The sequence below is a fragment of the Halichoerus grypus genome, chromosome 11 (genome assembly GCF_964656455.1).
Source record: "Halichoerus grypus chromosome 11, mHalGry1.hap1.1, whole genome shotgun sequence".
NCBI lineage: Eukaryota > Metazoa > Chordata > Mammalia > Carnivora > Phocidae > Halichoerus > Halichoerus grypus.
This window is the reverse complement of record NC_135722.1, coordinates 93,994,108-94,015,660: the sequence shown is the minus strand read 5'-3', so window position 1 is coordinate 94,015,660 and position 21,553 is coordinate 93,994,108. Positions and strand designations below refer to the sequence as shown.

The following is a 21,553-nucleotide window of genomic DNA, read 5'->3' as shown; positions in this document are numbered from 1 at the left end:
TTTCCTTACGTCCATAGTTCCTCCTATCTTATAAAACAAAATGTTATTCTTGGTTTAAAAAGCAAAAAGCACAAAGGGATGACAGTGTAAAGACAGTGGGACTTTGGAAGGCCAAGAGGCTGTCTGCATTTTGCCAGAACCAGACTCCGCTTTCCCGTGGGTCCCCCGAGCCTGCCAGCACCCCGGAGCATGGTGATTTCCCAGGTAGCCAAGCATGAAATGGCCTTAGGGACTCCCGCGTCTGGAAGAGACACCTTGAGGGCTAGAAGGAGGGAGCCAGGGCAGAGGCCCACCCAATCTGTGTTCAGAATTTCCAGGGCAGGGGCTCCTGGGTGGCTCAGATGGTTAAGCGTCTGCCTTCGGCTCAGGTCGTGATCTCAGCGTCCTGGGATGGAGCCGCGCATCCAGCTCCCTGCTCAGCAGGGTGTCTGCTTCGCCCTCCACCTCTGCTCCCTTCCCCTCGCTCATGCTCTCTCTCAAATGAACAAATAAAATCTTAAAAAAAAAAAAAGAATTTCCAGGGCAGGTTCACGTCTTCAAGCTTGGTTTCCTCACCTGTAAAATGGGGGTAGTAAGATGATGTATCTCACAGGATTGCTGGGAAGGTTTGATTCAATGGGATAAAATCATCCTCACAATGCCTGGCACATAAGGAGGGGCCATTTAATGGCGCCTCTTGGTACTAACATTACCAGAGTCATCTCTGGGGGTGACGGAGCCAGGAGAGCGAATGGGAAAGAGAGCTCAGGGGAGATGACCAAGGCGCTGGCATCCCCTGACGTCCCCGTGGCCCTGCCGATGACCCCACTGGGCAGGGTGCAGAGCATTTCTCCCATTCATCCCGGTCCCAGCTCGCTCCCAGATATGGAGCCACACGGCGGCACAAGAAAGGCCCGCCTCCCACAAGATGGGCACCGCGCCGAGCTGCGCCTGGATCCAGAGGAGACATCTCTGTCCAGCATTTCGATCGGGGCTCTTCGGAGCCAGCTCCTGGGGCGCACACAAAGACCCATTCAGGAGGGCTGCAGTTCTAAAAGCCAGCAGATGAGCCGAGGGGCCCAGGAAGGGGTGGAGAAGCGGCACAGCGCCTGGCACCAGCCCTGCTGGGGCCCGCCGCGGGCAAGTGGGCGTGGAGGGCTCAGGTCTGCAGCCACGGGCGGCACTCTTTGTTTTCCCTCGGATTCCTTTCTCTGATGGTGGTCCAGGGCATGGAGGACACCAGCTGCCATGGCTGGGATTGAAGGACCTCCCTGGAGGAGGCTGGGAACCCCCACCCCACGATGCCAGCCCAATAAGCAGGGTATCCAGTGGAAACAGGCCATTACTGACTAGCCTGCCATTTCAAAAGCACTTCTTTCTGGGAAAAATGCCTCTCACGGGTTCCCACCCTGAGGTCCTCGCTGCAGCACGAAAGTAAGAAACAAGAAGCTAAATGAATACACAGGAGCTGCCTCTTACTCCCCCAGGACCTGGGAGGCGGCTCCATGAGCGTCAGCCTCAGTTTTCCCATCTGTACGATGGGACCTGCTAAAATAATCTTTCAGAATTCAAAAAGCAGCCGCTGAGAGAGTTTCTAGGTAGTAGTCTCTTTCTTTTCTCTGACCTAGCAGGCAGGCCTCAGCCCTAGCCTTCCTCCATGTGGCCTCCTGGATCCCAAGGCTTTGCAGGCAGCCCCCAAACACATCGGATCTGATGGATCATGGACATGCCAGCTCTGAATGTGTTCTAAATGTTGGAGCAGAGAGGCTGCTTGAAGGATCACGACTCTCGGATGCAGAGGAAAACAAGATTCCCTCCTTTACCTTTTCCAACCTCCTAAATCCATGAAAGGCTGTCCCAATAAGGTGACAAGTCAAACACAAAACAGAAAACCGAGCTCCCCCCACTTTTTGCCATCAGGATTGTAGGACATTTCTTATGGGACAACAGCATTTCCCAGATGACTCAACTCGGAATGATTGAAAGGATTTTCTATGATCTAAAGATGTTTCTATATTAATTAATCTAGCTGCCCACCTTTCCTAGAATGCACTGACTGCATTTATTCATCTAGGTATCTCTCACCCGATGGTAAAACTCGGCATAAATATTACCTCTTCCAGGAAGCCTTCCCTGATTACATAGCTTGAATTAGTGCCCCTTCATCATGTGCCCAGAGCACCCCAGACACCATGCCTTTCCTAGGATTGAAGAAATGACATTGAAACTATCTATTTGTTTCAGTCTTCTCTGTGGTCAGGGACTGGACTTTATTAATCTTTTTAACTCCAGCTTCCAGTATGGTGTTGGCATAATTAGGAATTCAATAAATGTTTACTGAACTAAACGGGTGTGTATCTATCTCTAGACTAGTTGCTGGGATAAACCCTCCTTTGTCTCTTTATAAGAGTATACTTTCACCTCTGCTCTCAGGAAGCTCTATCTCAGATCTAACCCAACTGTCTCCTGCACACATGCCTTGCTACTTTTTCTAACCTCGGGAGACAACAGCTGCTTACATCCTTGTTCTTATCAGAGTAATAGTAGAAATCACTACTATCACTCATCATTTCTTTCTACCAAGTCAGCTTTATTTTTTCAGGCTTAAATCGGGAATGAACTATCCAAGTCTCTGGCCCGAAAGGTTTTACTTTTAATAGACAAATAGAAAAGGACTTTCAACAAGCTTTTGTGAAAACCTACTATGTGCCGGACTCTGTATGATGGACGAGAAACAAATGCGTTAAGTCCCGCATCAAGAGATTTTCAACCTAGAATAGGAAGTAAGGGGAGGGGTACTTAATTTAGTTAATAAAAAAGCAGCACCCTACTTTGTTTGTGGTCCCTTGGTTAGAATCGCCAAGTTTTGAGAACGTAGAAAAGTCCAGAGTACTTAAAAAACAAAGCAAAGTTTCTAACTCCTGAGCAACTTGCGAAAAATCTCATGGCCCAATCAGGGAACATGTTGGAGACGTGTTGGAGAGCCCATTCAAGGACAAGTGCCGTGTGTATACTGACATTGTGAAAAAAATTCATTTGCATTTTCACTGCTGGGCAGGGGCTGGCCTCCTCTGACCACGTATTCAGGAACCTGGCAGGAGCTGCTGGTCACCAACCCCCAAACTGGCAGGCTCCCTCCTTCGGGCCAAGGAGCTCAGGGTCTGCGTGACTTGAGGCAAGTCATCTGGGGACATTTGGGATTCTGATCTAGTGAGCCAGTGGAGACAGCACAGATAAGACCAGGACAGAAAGCCGGCAGTCTAAGTAACATCTGCTTGGTCTGAGATTTTGGCTCTGGCTCCTGCTGGGGGCCTGGGGCTGGAGACCGGGAAGGCTGCGTTTGGAGCTGGTTACAGCAGGTGGCGCCAGAGAGCAGAAACCACCCCTCAGTGGGCCCCGAGAAAGCAAGCCTGGTATTCGTTCTGCCCGGGAGGGAGGCATTAGGGCCAAGACAGGCAAAGGAGACCAGGCTCTCTGCAAGGTGATGAAAAAGGCAAATTTCCCAGATGGAACGTAGAGCCAGATATGGGTTATTTCTCAGGTAAGGAAAAGCCAAGGTAGGTCCTCAGAAGTCCGAGTCCAATCCTTGGATGGCCAGCACTTTGAGGAAATGCACGAAGAGAAGGAAAGAGCAAAACAATGTACAGCATTAGCTTCAGAGGCAAGATAAACACTCCTAGACTTGAAAGGCTCCCACCACTCAGAACCCTTAGCTGCTGGGCAAAGTATAAGTCCCCAAATAGCCTCCCCCACCACCAACAAAATGAAAACAACAACAAAAACCACTTATTCTGGCTGGTAAAACTCTGGAAAGCAGTATTTTTTTAAAGATTTTTTTTTTTAATGTATTTGAGAGAGAGAACAGGGTAGGCAGAGGAAGCAGAGGGAGAGAGAGAGAGAATCCTCAAGCAGACTCTGCACTGAGTGTGGAGTCCGACTCGGGGCTCGACCCCACAACCCTGAGATCATGACCTGCCACTGAAATCAAGAGTCAGACACTTAACCGACTAAGCCACCCAGGTACCCCTGGAAAACAGCACTTTTAAACAAAAAGGAAATTTATTTACATCTCAAAGCTATTAGGGGAAACCACTTTTTGATGTTCTTATCTCTAGGTGAGCTTGCCTCTGAATCACACCTTCATGGGAAGAGGGCAGACAGAAAGTTTCCTTTCCACATACACCCAAGCCTCCTCAGCCTCTGTGCCCCCACGGGCAGAAAGCATGGTCCTACTTATCTGTGTACGCAGCACCCTAAGTTGAAGAACTTTAAGCAGGCAAAGACTCTAAGCACAGGGATAAAAAGCATCACACACAAGATACAGGACAACCTCTCCTCTGAAAGATAATATTCAAAAGCAATCAACTGCTGAGTGGTGGAAGAGAGAAATCACTTCATACACTTAAGCAGTATGGGTCGGCTTGAGGATAAATCCTAGAGAATGTAACAAATCTGACTTCCATTTCCATTTGGTTTACTTTCATATTGCTACTTCTCTCTGGGGAAACAATCCTAGATACTTAAGGTCTGATGTCCTATAAATCAAATCTCTATGTTTACTTAAGTACATATACATATATGCAAACTTTGCGTTGCTTGAAAAACTGTTGGAACGTTTCAGGTGTTTGTTCTCTATCTTCTGCAAAAAGTGGGATCTGCTCAGCTAGGTTCACTGTTGGCTGCATGGCTCAACTAGGACAGTGGATGATGGCTCTGGGGTCTGTCCCATAACCTACCACCTGCAACTCGATGGGGCCCACATCACAGACATCTCAACAGCAGAAAGTAGAAGAGTGAGGGGATTCAGTCTCCAATAAAGAGACAGGAGAGCACAGAGCAAGGAAGGATGAATTGCCCCCTGGGTGGGACCAGGAGGACTTCCTGGAGGAGGATATTGGTGTTGCTTCATCCCTCTGTGCCTCTGCACATGCTTTGTTCTGCCTGGAAAACCCTTCCTCAATTCCCAGCATCTTCCTTCTGTGGGTAATTTCTGGTCTTCAAGAATCAGTACTGATCTCATCTGATAGCCTCCCTGACCAGCACCTTGCCCCTGTGCATCCTTAGAAATTCTATACAAATCTCATTCTAAGTACACAACCTAGAAATAATGTTATCTCCACCTCCTACCCTAATATTTACCCACCACACTGTAGACTCCTTCCTTTCCTCATCTTCCCAGATCCCTCTCCGTGCACCTCCCTCCCACATAGGGTTGCCAGTTAAACACAGAATGTCTACTTAAATTAGAATTTTAGATAAACAACAAACGATTTTTTTGGTGGAAGTATATCCCCAACATTGCATGGGTTGTATTTTTATTTGCTCAGTATGGCAACCTGACTCCTGAGACGGCAGATTTCACACCTTGTCCCTGACCCCACCCCCACCCCCACCCCCACCCCAAGAGGGCCATTCAAAGCTGTAGGTGCACTTTCTCAGCCCTGACCTCTCTCCCCAGCCCTCCAAGAAGAAAAGGGGGCACCCCTTGCCCACAGTTCTAGCATGCTGGAAGAGTAATCAAAGGTCAGTTTCAGATCCATGTTGTGCTTTTACTCCCTTATTGGGTGTATTATTCAATAGAAATGAAGTGTTTCAGTTCAATATAAAACACTTGCTTAATTATTTTTAAATGGGAGGGTTATCACTTACTTTTCATTTAAATGTGGCTTAATGAATGGTATGAATTGTATGACTACGACACTTTGAAATCTGTTAAATCCATGTTTAATTTCAAAATATGGCAGGCTGGAAGCAGTGACATTTACCTTCTCAGTTCCTGTTGGCTCTTTCAACCCCCTCTCTCCTGGAAGAAGCAAGGGAGATCCAGCTGGCAAGGCATGAATCTGCAAAAACACATCCAATCTCATCAGACTGTGTCCACCATTGTGAAACATCCTGAAGTTTAACTTATTCTCTTTATTTCACTATTGTAGCAAATGGAACTTTAAAAGCGAAAATAACAACATCATGGGTTCTTCTACCAAGTCCTTTCCTCCAAGATTAACTTTCTTCCCACTTCTATCCAGTCCAAAAGACTGGATGAAAAATTGCAACGAGGATCATTTACACTTGTGTTGCCTACCTTTTTCATGTCATGGCACACACAGTAAATTATGACAATTGTGTAACTGGGATGTTGGGAAGAATTTGGGAGATTCTATTTGAGACTTAGTGATACAAATTAATTAAATTTTATTAATTACTTTTACAGTGATAAAATGTTATGGAAGATATTAAATATGGACTTTTTAAAACATCTTCTAGTAAAATAAATCTTTTTCCACTTAGTAACACTTGATACTTGATTTTTAAGATGTAAAGATCAAAATCACATATGCTTTTTATGTTATTAGAAAAAATATAAAATATAAGAGCAAATTAAATCAGAAAAAAAAAAAAAAAAAAGCCTAACATTTAACATGCAGGCCAAGCAAAGAACATCACATCACTAATGACAAATCATGACTAAAACATAACTGAACTAAGACCAGGACTGTTTTTTGGGGTTTCTTTTTTGTATTTTTTTAAGATACCAGTACATTTTAACAGATAAATCAAGGGGAAGTGGATTGTTTGTAGCTGCCCCAGAACACTCTGATGGTGGAGACTGTTCAAAGACTTTCAGGCACTCAAAAAGTCATTACAGAAGTCAAGAAGATGATGGACGAAGCCATACAATGAATGTTCAAATAGAATTGAAAATGTCTAAATGTTATCAAAATTGCTTTTTCATATTTTACCACGATAAGAAACTTACAACCATCCATATCTCGGGAAACACCTGTAAATTACTCCAACCACCCCAGGCCTGTCACGGTACCCCGTGGGAAGCTCTGCCCTCTGGTCCCTTTCTAGCCCACTGTTGGTGCAACAAGCACACTCAAAATGAATGGTTACTGAAGAAGGGGAATATTTTTATCTATTAAATGAAAATCTTCCCCACATATCAAGGACTATGGAACACTGCGGTAAATTACCCACAGAAGACTCAGGGACTGCCCTCCTTGCCTAGCCACCCTGGGTGTGTGGAGAGGGCCAGTGTCAACACTCCATCCAAGAACATATCTGGAGACACTGTGGAGACCAAGCCCTGGGGTGAGCTTTGGAGACAGAGAAAAATGCAAAATCCTTGCCCCTCTTGAGGAGCGGCTTGCAGTGTGCAGAGTGGGACCAGAGATACAAGGGAATCTATGGTTTACCTGAGTCCCACCCACGATGAGGGTTCAATAATTCTTCAGATTCAGTGATTCTTTCCTGCCCACCCTCAACGTATGCTACAATCAGACACATGATTCTACAGAGCATCTGGCTGCATTTCTCCTGAATCATTCTCTTTTCTCCAAGAACTTGCCTTAAGTTTGACTCTTAAAAGTGTTTTTCTCCTACTGAAAAGTATGCCACTTTCCCCTTCTCACTCTCAGCCACTCCAGATGGTTTCAGAGCTCGGAAAGAAGGGCTCAACACCACCAGTCACCATGGAGTGATGATATTCCAAATGCCCAGGATGTAGAACCCAAAAAACTGGAAAGCTGGGTTGAAAATGAACCTAACCATTTTTGGGGGGGGGGGGGAGTTTTTTCTCTATTCATCCAACTTCCTAGGCCTCCGTAGGGTGTCCTCAAGCAGACTACTTCGAAAATGTCGGCCAAGCCTGTGCCCAAGAGCCTGTCTCCTTCAGCCCCATCCCTGCCTGGAAGGATCACAGTATTGAGGCAGGTGGTTTTCTTGATTCTGTCAAGGATGGCACACCCACCAGGGAGTCCTGGTGGAGGCCCCAGCAGCACAAAATTCACTAATGTGCATAAATTAGCACCAAATGTCTACTCTGTGGAGAAATGCCAAAACCATTCTTTCCTACAACAGGTAACTGACCATTCCCCAGTTCCCATCAGCCTCTTTCTTTAGCGAAGACCTGTTCCTTGCCTCGTCTTGTTGTTTTATAGTTTATCAGATGATTTCAAATCCATTTCCTCATCGGACCTTTGACATTTGGGCAGCAGAGGTTTTATTTCCATTATATAAATGAAAAAATAAAGCTCAGAAGAGTTAAATGACAAGCCCAAGACACACTAAAAAGTAAAGGGACAGCTGTCGAAGCAACGTCTTTTTACTCTGAATCCAGTATTCTTTTCGTGACACCATTCATAGCCAGCCAGAGACAACGAGAGACAAGTTCAAGAGGACCAACACTGAAGGAGCCACCATGTCCCTTCTCTGTTCTCCCGACCTCCAACTCATTATTCACCTGAAGTCTCTGATGAAAGTTCCAGAAACATCTGAGTCCCCTTTGGTGCACAGTTGATTCTAAGATAAACTACACGCATACGTGCAAACGCAGACACATATTTATATATATATATAAAGTGTATGGCCATCCCGGTATTTAAAACTCCTTAACACATTCCACATGGTTCTTCTCCATGCAGTAAGTGCCTGTAACACAGCAGAAGCTCAGTATCTATTAACTGAGTGAATAAATTAAGTCTTATCTCTCTCATCCCTTTTTATATCTCCAAACAGGCCTTCGATCCCAGCCTGTCCCACCTCCTCGCTAACCCCCCAACCACGCTGGAGTTCTGGAATAGGCTCAGTGCAGGAGGATGGCCCTAGGCAACTAAATGGATCAGAACCAGACAGAAATCAAACAGTAGTTCCTGTTCTGTTAAAGCACAATCTACGAATTCTAGCTTCAGAGATGACTGGGGTAAATGTTTTAATACTTTGGGACAGATAATCCTTTGAAATAGATATTCAAATCTCATTTTATAAATGGAGAGCTAGCAGCTCAGAGACGTTAAACAATGAGCCAAAGATCACAGAGCTGGTAGGTGGCAGAGGCAGAATTTGAGCTCGGTTCTGACTGCTGCATTTACCACTGTGTCCACCATGGTAACTGGCCTCCCTGGTACATCTTGAAGGTATCTGGTATGTTTCCCCTGGGGACCTCTGTTCCAGCCGTTTACCGGGCCTACTAGGCTCTTCCCCAGATATCTGCTGCTAAGTGCTAACTCCCCACATCTCCTCCGAGGCTCTGCTCATTCTTTACCTCCTCAATGATCCCGTCCCTCACCACCTTAAATTGCAACCCATTCTCTCCCTTACCTCCAACACTCTATATCCCCCTTACCCCCCACTTTGATTTTTTCCATAGGACATACCTCTTTGTGACCTATCATAAAATCTAGTTATTTATTATGTGTTTAGATATTTTCTAAGTTGGCTTTGCTATGGTATGGGTTTTTGTCTTTTTAAATTCACTTTATTTAATATTCACTGAGAATATTACTGGGAATATAGTAAGTTGAACATAATAAATATTTGCTGAATTGAAGGAGTAAATGAATGGTCGGCACTCAGTATTTATCAAATAAATGAAGAGTCAGGACTCCTCAGTTTATCTAAGCTATCCCATGAATAGATTCCACTTATTATATGTCTCCTGTATGCTAGGCCCAGAGATAGAAGTGATCTTATTGAATTAGTCCTCAAATCCTCTGAGATAGATAATCGAATCCCCTATCACAGATGAAGATATACAGGCTCAGAGAAACTAGGTAATTAGCTCAAGATCACACCACTGGCCAGTGTCAGAGGCAGGATTTGAACTCTGTTCCATATAACTCCAAAACTTGGGGGTCCTTCCATCCCACTATGGTACTTTTCAATGTGCTGACACGGTCATGAGCCACCTAGAAACATGCAGCATCTATCAATGACGTACTGCCCCATATGAAATAGGTAAGTCCTAGCCATTCATAGTTTATATTATTTTCCCATTAAACTCGGGTTAGACTCAAAAGCATTCCATTACCTGAGATGAGGTGGGCTATTTCCTCTACCCTTCTGGAGCCAGGCAGCGATGCCTGTTGCTGAATCAAGTCTGGTAATTTGCATTTCTAATCATTCAGGAATTTAATTAGTATCATGGCCTTAATCAGGTGCACTGCAAATATAGCTGATGTCACCAGAGCTTAATTAGTTTGAAGGAGAAAAAAGTTTTTGCAGTCTGAATATGTCTCCACTGGTATAAAGGTGAAGGGTCTCAGGGGTTCGTGGAAGAGGAAAGAAACCAACTTAAAATCTACATTCTGTGATTAAACATTTTTTAAAAAAAATACTACCTGGGAAAGATTTTTAAAATCGTAATATCGCTAAAATAAAAGTATGAAGGTAAAAGGATGCCAATTTCAACCATTTTTATAGGTCTGTTGAGGTATAATTTATACATCATAGCACTCACCCATTATAACTGTACAATCCAATGATGATTTGTAAATGTATAGAATTGGGCAACTCTCACCCAGGCCAGTCTTAAAACGTTTCACTCACTTCCCAAAATCCCCTCAAGCCTGTCTGTATTCAGTGTCGGCTTCTACCCCCCACCCAAACCCAGGCAACCACTACTCTGCCTTCTTATAACTATAAATTTACCTTCTCTAGACATTTCCTATAAATGGAATCATACAATATGAGTACTTTTGTGTCTGTCTGCTTTCACTTAGCATGGCCTGAGGTTCATCTGTGTTGTAGCATGTACCAATAATCCATTTCTCTGTATTGTTGAATAGTATCTCATTTTATGGATACAACCCATTTTGTCTATCCATTCACCAATTCATGGGCCTTTGGGTGGTTTCCACTTTTTTGGCTATTCTGAATAATGCTGCTGTGAATATTCATGCATAAATCTTTATGTGGACATGGATATTCATTTCTCTTGGGTAAATTCCTAGGAGTGAAATTGATTAAAGTCATGTACTAAGTTTTCATATAACATGTTAAGAAACTACCACACTGTTTTCCAAAGTGGCTGTTCCATTTTACATTCCCACCCACAACCCATGAGATACATTCCCACCCACAACCACTGATTTTGAAATTGCCTTAGATGGTAGAATGGCAAGTATTCAACTTTTTATGTTTGATCTTTGAACCGTCACCTTGAAAGAAAACTGGGAAATACCCAAATCACACTCTAGACACAGAGAAGGAATGATGGGAAATTAATTGAAATAAATGAGGTTTAGATAAGAGAAGGGATTTGTAGCAAGCAAGTATTCTCAAGGATAGTATTTTCAGATTTCATTTGCTAGGAAATTAAATCAACCAATTAAATCAAATAACTCTCCAGAAAGATCAGTTACATTTGCCACAGAGATTGCTCATTTGCCCAAATTTACCCTGAGATTTATATAACAAAGACATTGGTTTAATTTACCTCATTCTCCGTTTTTCATCTCCCTGTCCTGGAGGGAAGGAGCATTTTGTGGGCTTCATCCAGCTTTAGTTATTTATTAGTCAGACTGGATTGAGCCCGCTCACATATGGGAAACTCCAAGTTGTTTCATTTTTCTCGTGATCTTCAAAACTCTTGGTAAGATCTACATCACTAAAAGAAAGATGACACAGCCAACACTTGAGCTGCAAATTTAATCTGGGAATACACCGAGGCTCCCTGTGGTACAGTGCATGGGTTCATTCATTTAGTCTGGAAAACATTAATACGTTCCTTCAGATGCCAAGAGTAGTAGGACACGGGCTGTGCCTTCAAGGGAGTTAAAGACGTGTCAAGAAATGCTGCAGTACAGGGCGCCAGGGTGGCTCAGTCAGTTAAGCATCTGCCTTCAGCTCAGATCATGATCTCACAGTCCTGGGATCGAGTCCCGCATCAGGCTCCCTGCTCAGTGGGGAGTCTGCTCGCCCCTCTCCCTCCGCCCCTCCCACCCTTGCTCCTGTTCTCTCTCTTGCCTGCACTCTCTCTCTCTCAAATAAATAAATAAAATCTTTTAAAACAAAAACAAACAAACAAAGGACCAAATACTGCGGTGGAGTGTTATAGGTGCTGTCATCAAAGTAAACACAGATCAGAGGCAGGTGGCACAGAAATGGGAACAGGTTTAGGTAAGTCATCATGGAAGAGGTAATTCTTCAGCTCTTATGTTAAAGACGAGTAGGTATTTGCCAGAGAGCCAGGAGTGGGTGGAGGGGAGGTCATTCTGGCGAGATACTAGAACAGGAGCAGAAGCCCGGGGCTGTGACACAGCTAAGCGTGTTCAGAAAACTTGGAGAGCCATAAGTGCGGATGCAGCATGCAAGTGACCGCTGAGTGGGTATGCCAGGAGATGGGGCTGGGAAGAGTCTTATCTGTCTTAGATAAGAGACTAAATTATCCTCTAGAAAATATCCTATTGTAGGATGTTATGAAGGATCTGGCACTATAAGATCAGAATTTTATTCAGTTTATATTTATTATAGTAAAGAGGATAACTAGGAAGCCAATTAAGAACCTTCTGTAGTAGCCAGGCTGAGCCTCTGAACTAAGGCAGCAGCAGTAGAAGGAATAAGGAAGCCTAGAATATGAAGTATGTCAAGAGGGTAGCATCTCGAGCAGTGGTTTGGTGTAGACAGCAATCATCAGAGGCCCATGATAAAATGCAAACTTCCTAGGTCCCATCTGCATGATTTACAGGACTGGACTTTGGCCTAGGAATCCTCATTTTTATAAGCACTCTGGGTGATTCTCCTGCAGGTTGGCTGGGGATACTTCTCTGGAAAGTGTATGGACTTGCCACAGAGAGGAGCCTTGTAGAGAACCATTGATTCTAGAGCTACCACTGGAACCAGCACAAAGGGGACAGGTCTTAGAGTAAATAGGCTGGTAAATGTTGGGTGAGTTTTGCCACTGGTCTCTCCTAAATTGGCCCCTCACTTTGGTCTGGCTAACTTTGTAAAAGCAAATTGCACAGCAAAGAAAACCAAATTAAAATTAGTCACCATAGACAGTTAGATTTAATCAAAGTCTACTGGCTCATGTGTTAAGATTCCAATGATGCTAACTCACATTCATCTAAAATGAATTTTATCTAACTCACCGCACAGGTAGATAACTTCAGATTTCTATGAACTAGCTCTTGATACAAAAACTTTTATTTTGCCTTCATAGCACTCTCTGTCTCTTTCTCTCATCTATCTGTCTGCCTACCTATGAGAGGGATCTCAGTGTTGTCTTTTCTACCATAAACTCCAAAAGAGTATAAATTGGATTTGTCCAAGAGTAGAAATTGACCCTATTTGTCAAGAATCATTTTGTTCTGGTGTGCCTATGGAAAATAGCACAAAAGAAATGTTTTGTGTTGATGAAGCTGCAAATATGTAGATGTTTTATTTGCATATTGTTATAAGATGCTGAATATATAATTTGTGTATTATGCCAGTTTAAGAGAGTGGGGACTGCATTGCATTTTGTTTTGCACAAATATCTTTAAATGCAAAAAACACCAGAGTAATAAATTAAACATTTTAATTAAGCATTGTGGCACCCGACTGGTACACTTCACCGTTACATGGTTCAGAGAACTGTGTCAAATAACGTTGTTATTAGACTTCTACATTTATGACAAGCCTGATAACACCCGGTTAGTCTATACCTGCTCAGTTTTTTTTTTATCATGTCCCCCAACTAGAATGATAAAGTCTGAGACTCATAAAGTAGCCTACATTTACCTCATGATTATTTCATGCCAGGATGGTACTAAGTCCTTCACATGAAAGATTTTATTGATGATCCCAGTGACCTTAACTAGTTGACCCCATTCTTGGCCCCATTTTACAGATGAGAAAACCAACGCCTCACAAAGTCGACAAGGTCAAGGCCACATGACAGGTAATTCAGGAGCAGGGATTTGAACTTTGGTCTAACGGAGTGGACTCTTAAAGTGATGGCATATTGGCTCTCAAGGTTCTTTTCCATATAAGCGATGGGAGAAGTGGATTTAACATGGTGGAAAACGGAGACCAAACCTGGAGTGTCGAAAAATCCTACTTCGAAAGGGTCTTCTCGGGAATTACCAGCTGGGGGTCTACCTCACCTCTCTCCCAGTGGTGTGATGGTCAGTGTTTGGCATGCCACTCTCCATCAAGGAAGAGGCCCTGATTTGTAGCATTTGCAGATTTCCATGGTGTAAATCGTCTCACCAACCTACCATTTCTAAAGGTAGAGTTGGGAAAGAGGTTATGTATGCATTGTGTCCACTCCCTCCTAAAGTGGTCTTTAGGTTTCTCGTGGTCTCTGGACAAGCTCTGGAGACCTGGGACCACAGAGAAGACATGTGTCCTGTTTTGTGGGAGGACCCACTGTAGGGGAGAGGGTGGTGCTCCGCTCCCTACAACACAGTGGTGGAATGCAAGTGCCACCAGGCTATTTTTAATTAAAAAGTGATGACAGCTGAATATATTCCCTGACTCTGCAGCTAATAGCTTCCTGACCTAGACCTCACTCGCTAGACCCACTCCTGAAACCAGACGGCATTGGTCCCGATGGGGCTTCTATTATTGGCTGGCCGTCTCAACAGATGCAGGTCTAACCAAATCCATGTCTAATCTGAGCATACAAATGGGGAGATAAAAAGGAAAATGCTTAAATGCTGAATCACAACCCACAGAGGGAGAAGTGGGTATCAGCAGCTGTCTGGGAGGACACCAGAGGTCATTGTCATGGAGTTCCACAGCAGCCCAGGAAATTCTGTCCAGCCGTCATTTGGAGCTGCTACCTTTTATCTATTCATGTCTCACATTAAAAAGATGTGATTGGTGGTCCTGTTATGAAGGCTGTGTGCGTGGGTTAAAGCATGGTTTTTGCAGTCAGATATACCCAAAGCACCTTTATCAGCTTCCGATACCATTTAATCCTATTATGATGCCCATTTTACAGCTGAGGAAACTGAGTCACAAGGACATAAGTGGCAGTTCCTGAACTGAAACCAAGGTAGGCCTAATTCCAGGGCCTGAGGCCCTTACCAACATCCTTCAGACCCCCTCTTCCTGCTTCAAACTTCACACTTGGTTCTTCTCCTGAGGGTTTGCCAGCTCAGGAACAGGAGGCTGTTCCTCAGGCTCCATGGAGGCTCTCTCTCTACCTCCACCCCTTCAACTTACCCAAATTGTAGCTGTTCTTTAAGGTTCTAATCAAGTCCCCACTTTCCCATCATGTTTTCTTGGGGGGATTCTAACCCAGGTAGCTGTCCCGCTCCCTTTATACTTCCTGGCTGCATAAAACTGGCCTTCATTTTGCTTTGCTTCAGCTGCTCTCTGTGACGTAACTTGTCGGGCTTCTTTTCCAGCCTCCACTGTAAATTGGCATGGGCAGAAACCACATGTAGACCTCACAGCGCTAGGCTCTAGATAGATGCTCACTTTTTAAAAATCGATGAACGATACCGTATCCGCAAGTGTATTGATGGAATGAAGCTCTGAGAGTTCTAGAATTGAAAGGAAGACTGGACATTTTTTGAATGCTCATTACATGGTAAGCCCTATGCCAGGCATAGTACATACATGATTTTATTTAAACCTATATGGTTGATACTGTGCCTTCCATTTTACAGATTTTTTTTAAACACCCAGAGAAGCTCAGAAATTTGCTACCACCATATTGCTCGACAGCAACAGAGCGGTAACCTGAATCTAGACCAGTCTGACTCCAAAGTCCATACCATGCTGCCCTGTAGGTCATCATGTCCATGCCACTGCCTCTGTGAGAAAAGAGAATACACCTTCACAAAACTCCAGGAGACGGCCACTGTACCCAACACAGAAAGTAATTCCAAAGGCTCACTTGGTAATACATTCCAGGTTCTGCTAACCCTAATATTCAGAAACTCACGCTTCGTGCCGGTCTTCATCCCCTCTGGCTTCGATTTCATGCCATCTCCCTTTGTTGTGTAGGTAGGAAGGTGGGAAAGAGCAGGCTACCATTTCCTAGACAAGCATCCTTCTTGGGCTGGAAAAGTCCTCTGACATCATCTCGGCTTCATCTTCTCTAGAAATAAAAGACCAGCCACACGCCTCAGAGAGTGAAGATTGTCCTAACGGATGGGCTTTCCTACCCAGACAGAATTATAACTGTCAGCAGAGAACCGGAGTGAGAGCCACCAGCAGGACTGGATAATCATGGACAGATGCTCTTGGATCAAAGATTCAGGCTGAAAGGAGCCGTGAGAGCAGAGAAAGCAAAGCTCATGGAGGAAAGAATGATGTCGAGCACCAACGCGTCCTCCGTTACCTGCCTTCAGAGCCAGGCTGTGGGGTGGGCTAGGAGTGAAATGAGGCAAGGAGGCCAAGGCAGCTCCTAATTTGGGGAAACCAGGGATTGGCAGGCAGCCCCCACGCCCCGGCACCTGGGGAATAAGGGCAGCTGCTCGGGAAGCAACAAAAACACAGTAGAGACCGGAGGAGGGGAGCCTTTCAAATGAGAGTGCTAAATGTCTGGAACCCAGTGGCTAAGAAAGACATTGCCAAATGTCACGCTGAACACAGGCACGCTTTCCTGGGCCCTGGATGTGAAGGCCATGAACAATGAAAGGGGAAGCCTGTAAGGAAAATCACATGGACTCTGGAGCCTGCGCTGGCCCCGGGGAAGCTCTGCTGCATGCAGTCTTACAGGGAACAGAGGAAATGACCATCCAGCAGTGGGCCCGCCCTGCCCACCACACTTCCTGCCCCCATCTGCCGGTTGGGTCGGGAAAGGACAGAGGTGGGCTGGCTCCCTGAAAGGGATCAGGGCGGTACGTGTCAGAACAAAGCCTGGGCCATCCACCTGCAGGACAAAGTTCGCCCCTTAATAAGATGTGTGTTGAAGGGGGCACAGAGAGGAGTGTTGTTCCTTCGTTCCATTAAAAAGGGATTATGGGCTGACTGACCAGGTAAGCAGTGTGATCTGTGAACAGAAACTGGTCCTTTGGAAGTGGGAGTGTGGTTAAACAAAAGCCTTAAGAGACACAATCGGTGACTGTTCACTGCAGCAGGGTGGTAAAGCATGATGTCTGTGTTTGTGCGTGTGTGCAAGGGCGTGTGCAATATTTTCTGCTGTTGCTAAGATGGTTTCCCCCCTCACTGGCCTCTCATCCAATCAAAAGGTAGCTGCTCCTCATTGGTTGCCTGGCTTTATCGAATGACCATGACGAGCTAGGGTTGAGCCCACCTCATTGGTTTATTCCTATGGCCCATTGTCAGGGGAGAGCAAATCAGACACCTAATCAATATTTTGTGAAGTGGCACTAGACTCCTGGCTAAATTTGCATTAAATTCCTCCCTGTCTGTGCCTTTGCACTCAGATAGCATCATATTAACTTCGGAGGTAGAAAGAGAGGCAAGCAATCAAACACTGTCATCCTTCAGCCATTTTGGATGTATTCTTGAGTCTTGGCAAAAAATCTTAGAATGCCAAACGTGCAACAGAGGAATTAGTTATAAACAAGATGTAAATCTCCTGAACAGAAACATAGTGCAACTAGGCTAGATTAGTGGTGTCCCTTCTAGATGCAAATTGAATTTTCTTCCCTCGCTCCCTCCCTCCTGCCCTCCCTCCCTTCCTGTATTCATTCATTTATTGGACACCTACTCTGAGTCAGGTTCTGTCATGGCCCTGGATGCATCACTGTGCCAGGCAAGAAACGTTTCCTTTCTGGGCCACTCCATAGCAAACCAGGGCATGAGAGGGCCAGGGGTCATCACACTCTACAAACTGTCTCTAAAGGAAGTTGGGCTCCGATCATCATTCATGGAATGAGGTGGGATCAAAATCCCACAGTTGGAGGTCTCCTGGCAGGAAACACAGACACTGAATCAAAAGTTGAAGTGACCAGCATTTTCCCAGAATTCTACATAAATCTCAGATAAAATGTGGATGCATACTGATCTTGAGGAAGGTAAGAATTTGCGGTGTTAATAAATTTCCTCTCTTTCACAGACAAACTAGGAGCAACCAGCAAAGAAATTTCACATGCCCTCTACCACCACTTAGCAGCTCACCCATGTCTGTGCCCCTCTCCTCTGTGCTCCTTCCTGCTACAAGGAACCAAAAAAAAAAAATTGTGTTTCCATCAAAACCAACCCTTTTATTTATATGCTAACCCCATCCCCACTCATCAACTCAAGGATCTCCTATAATTGTCACCTCATTCTCTCACATCAATGAATTTCCAAATCTCCCCTCCCTTCTTGTCACATTTCATCATCATGAAAGTATACCGCAATATCCTCTTCTTAAAAAACAAAGATAATAAAGAAGGAAACCTCTTTATGGATCCAGGCTGGTGTTCAGCTAAAACATGCTGGTACTACCATGCTGAGTGTTAAAGTATTGAGATACTTCTGGACCCGGTGGGAAGCATCCATTTACCTGAGCTTCCCAAGTATCCCCTCTCCCATTTTTTTCGACCCAAACTCTCCCCTGGACATCCTGGACCTTCCGTAAGCCAGCAACCAAAGGCTAAAGTCTGGATCAGCAGGGCCTTCCAAGACCCTGCTCCAGACCTATAGGCAGCATCCAATCAGATTTAGCAGTCCCTGGGCCATATGTATGATCCCTGCTTACACCCTACACTTTCAAGTCATTCCCCACCACCCATGACTTTCCGCCCCTTAAGAGCAAAACCCTTGTAAGAGAGGTCTGTTCTCACTCTCCCTGTTTCTTTTCCTCTTTTCGTTTGAACACATTCCAATCAGATCACCATTCCAATGTTTCCAGTACCACAGTCTTTGTCAGGGTCATCAATAAACCTTCACTTTGCCAAATCCAAAGATCAATTCTCAGTGCTCATCTTATTTGGCTTATTAGCCACGTTTGACACAGTTGACCATTTCTTCTCCTTGAAACATCTTTACTTTTTTAATCTTTCTTGTCTCTGAGACACCAATCTCTCTTCAAGTTCTCCTCCTTCCTATCAGCCTGCCTTCTGTCCTCCTTTGCTGGTTCCTTCTTGTCTTCTTGAACTCTGAACATGGCAGTGCTCTAGGCCCCACATTTGGGACCTCATTTTCTTTGCTCTCTATGTTCACTCTCTGGAGATCTCTTCTAGCCCCTTGATGCCGAATACTGTCTATATGCCAATGACTGCCAAATCCCTATCTCCTGCTTCAAATTTCCCCTGAAATCTAGATTCAAATAATCCAATTGTTAACTCTGAATGCTCACTTGAGTATCTAATAGAAGTCTCAAATTTAAGTTGCATAAAATTGTATCCTTGATCTTCCCCTCAAGAGTTTTCCCACTTGCTCCCAGTCTTCTTCATCTCAGTAAGTGGTGACATCTTTCTTCTCATTGCTCAGTCCCAAATCCTTGGTCTCGGGCTTGACTCTTCTCTTTTTCTCACACCACGCTATAATCTACCAGCAAATTCGGTCATGCTACCTTCAAATCAGATCCAGAATCCAATTATTTCTCACCACCTCCCACCACAGCTACTCAAGACCAAATCACTATAATGTCACTTTTTTATTATTGCAATGACCATCTAAGGGCCTCTCTGCCTTCACCCAGCTGTCCTTCACATAAGACAGAATAAGTCTCTTTGAATATAGTAAGTTCATGATACTCCTCTGCTCAAAGTTTTCAGATGGCTTCCATCTCCTCCAGAATAAAACTCAAAGTCTAGATGCTATTCCTAGGCCCTGAAAGGCACAGTTAACTATGACATAGGTTTTGCCTCCAAGGAGCCCATTGTTTATTAGCTTAGATTCCAGCTTTACTTCACCCTGTGACCATCTTGCAAATATGCGGTTAATCATAAGAAAGACTGGATGAGAATATGAATAATGGATTATACAAATCTAAAAAAACAAAAGCCATTTGTGTGCAGCTGAAATCTTATTGGTCAGTTATGAACTGAAACATTTTACTTAAGGGGAACATAGTCCCTTCATATGCATTAAGGTGATTTCATTTCGTCTCCACTGACATCATAAACTGACATCAAATCACATCTAATTTCCAATGTACATGGCGAACACTCAAAATACCTGTTGAATAAATGAATGCTTAGGAAATGAACTTCTCATTTCTTAGCTGGGATGATGGTGATGAGAGCTGTGACCTGAATATGTACTCCATAAGGTCTGGTATTTCCTGCATGTAAATTACCTTTTTATCCCAATTTTATAATCTCCATTTTAAAGGTAGAGCCACGGTTGTGTGGCTCAGAAAATTTAAATGCCTTTGTCAAAGTAGCCTAATAAGTGGCAGGGTTTCAGACTTGAACAGTGGTCTGTATGGCTTCAATGCCTGTATTTTTGCCATAGCTATCTCACGATGAGTCACTCTTCTATCTCTGTGACTTTTTTTCCTTAACGACTGATCATCGATTTATTGCAAAAGTTGATTTATGCATCTGCCATGATGGCTTCAACCTCAAGTCCTGGCTCCACACTGACGGGTCATCTGCTTAACAATCTCAGAAGGATGATGCAAATCAGTGGGTCGCTTGTGGATCCTCATCTGAAAAGGATACCAAGTCTGAGGACCTTCACCACAAGGAGTTTTCCTTGTAGTAATTCTCAGAGTCTTGGTGGGCCTCTGAACTGGTCCTTTCACTTTGAGATTATTCTCCTTTGTGCCTCTGAGCAGGTCAGCACATATCTTCTCCAGAGATTTTACGTTGTGGCTGGTTACAGTAACTCGAATTTGGTGAATCGCCACCCCTGCTTCCATGAGTGTCTTCCCACTGTCTTTAAAAGCTTGTTCCTTAGCCAGAGGGAAGAGTGGTGAGTCAGGAGCAGGAGTGGGGCATCCAGAACTCTACTATAGCTGCAACCATGTCTTCCTCAAAGAAGTGTCACTTCCTCTGACACTTTTAACATTATTTTTTTTTAAGATTTATTTATTTATTTGAGAGAGAAAGAGTGGAAGGAGGGGCAGAGGGAGAGAGAGAGAATCCCAAGCAGACTCCCTGCTGAGCGTGGAGCCCCACACGGGGCTCCATCCCATGACCCTGAGATCATGACCTGAGCCAAAATCAAGAGCCAGACGCTTAACCAACTGAGCCACCCAGGCACCCCAACACTTTTAACATTAACGCTCTGATCGTTACTATCTCCACAAACCTCCAAGATCACTGAAAAGTGAGAGGCAGATCCTCTGTCCTTAGTTTGTGGATGGGCATGCTAAGCTCCACAGAGGCTCAAGGTCAAGTAAGGAAACAGAAAACACAATATCCTGCTTTCTTCTCTCCCAGCCTCCTCATGTGTCTTATGCTATCTCACCCATAGTTCTCTTAGCTAGGTGAATTGGGCCCATTGATCCTTTAAGTTCCAGAACAGATTTTCTCGGGTCTATAATCTCACATCTTTTATAGTTTATTAACCACCTTTCTCATACATAATGCTTTAAAAAGCCAATTCCCCATCTCCTGGAAGGTAGGAATGTAATGCTATTTTCTGAAGATGCTCTCAAGCCCATGGGAAGCTGAGTCCAATTTATCAGCCTTCTGATGTCAAATTTCAGTCAGGTATTTGTTTGCTTGTAATATGAAAAACATCTAACCAATTCAAGATTTGTGCTCATGAACTTGTATATTCTAATATAACCTGAACAAGGACTATATGCAGCTGAAAATGAAAATCCCCTAGATTTCACTGTATTTTTGAGAATCAAGTTTCTATTAACTAATCGTGACTCACCCCTATTCACACAAAAAATGCCCCCTTCTGTCAGTAGTCTCTGTGTTGAATGATCCTTCTGTGGTCAAGGGAAGAGCCAAAGAGGAGAATCCTATTAAGGAAACAGAACAGTAGGATGATG

At 44.2% G+C, this 21,553-nt stretch overlaps 1 long non-coding RNA gene and 1 pseudogene across 1 annotated transcript in view; both read right to left on the bottom strand.

Annotated features, from left to right (window-relative positions):
- The window catches only part of LOC118540810 (uncharacterized), a 206,467-nt gene that overhangs the window by 116,512 nt on the left and 68,402 nt on the right, over window positions 1–21,553 (bottom strand). The window contains exons 3-4 of the long non-coding RNA XR_013442559.1: window positions 15,641–15,796; window positions 5,745–5,822 (exon numbers count right to left, since the gene is read on the bottom strand). This is a non-coding gene — a long non-coding RNA (uncharacterized LOC118540810). The remainder of the gene's footprint in view (window positions 1–5,744; window positions 5,823–15,640; window positions 15,797–21,553) is intronic.
- LOC118540809 (small ribosomal subunit protein uS10 pseudogene) lies at window positions 20,165–20,464 on the bottom strand (annotated as a pseudogene).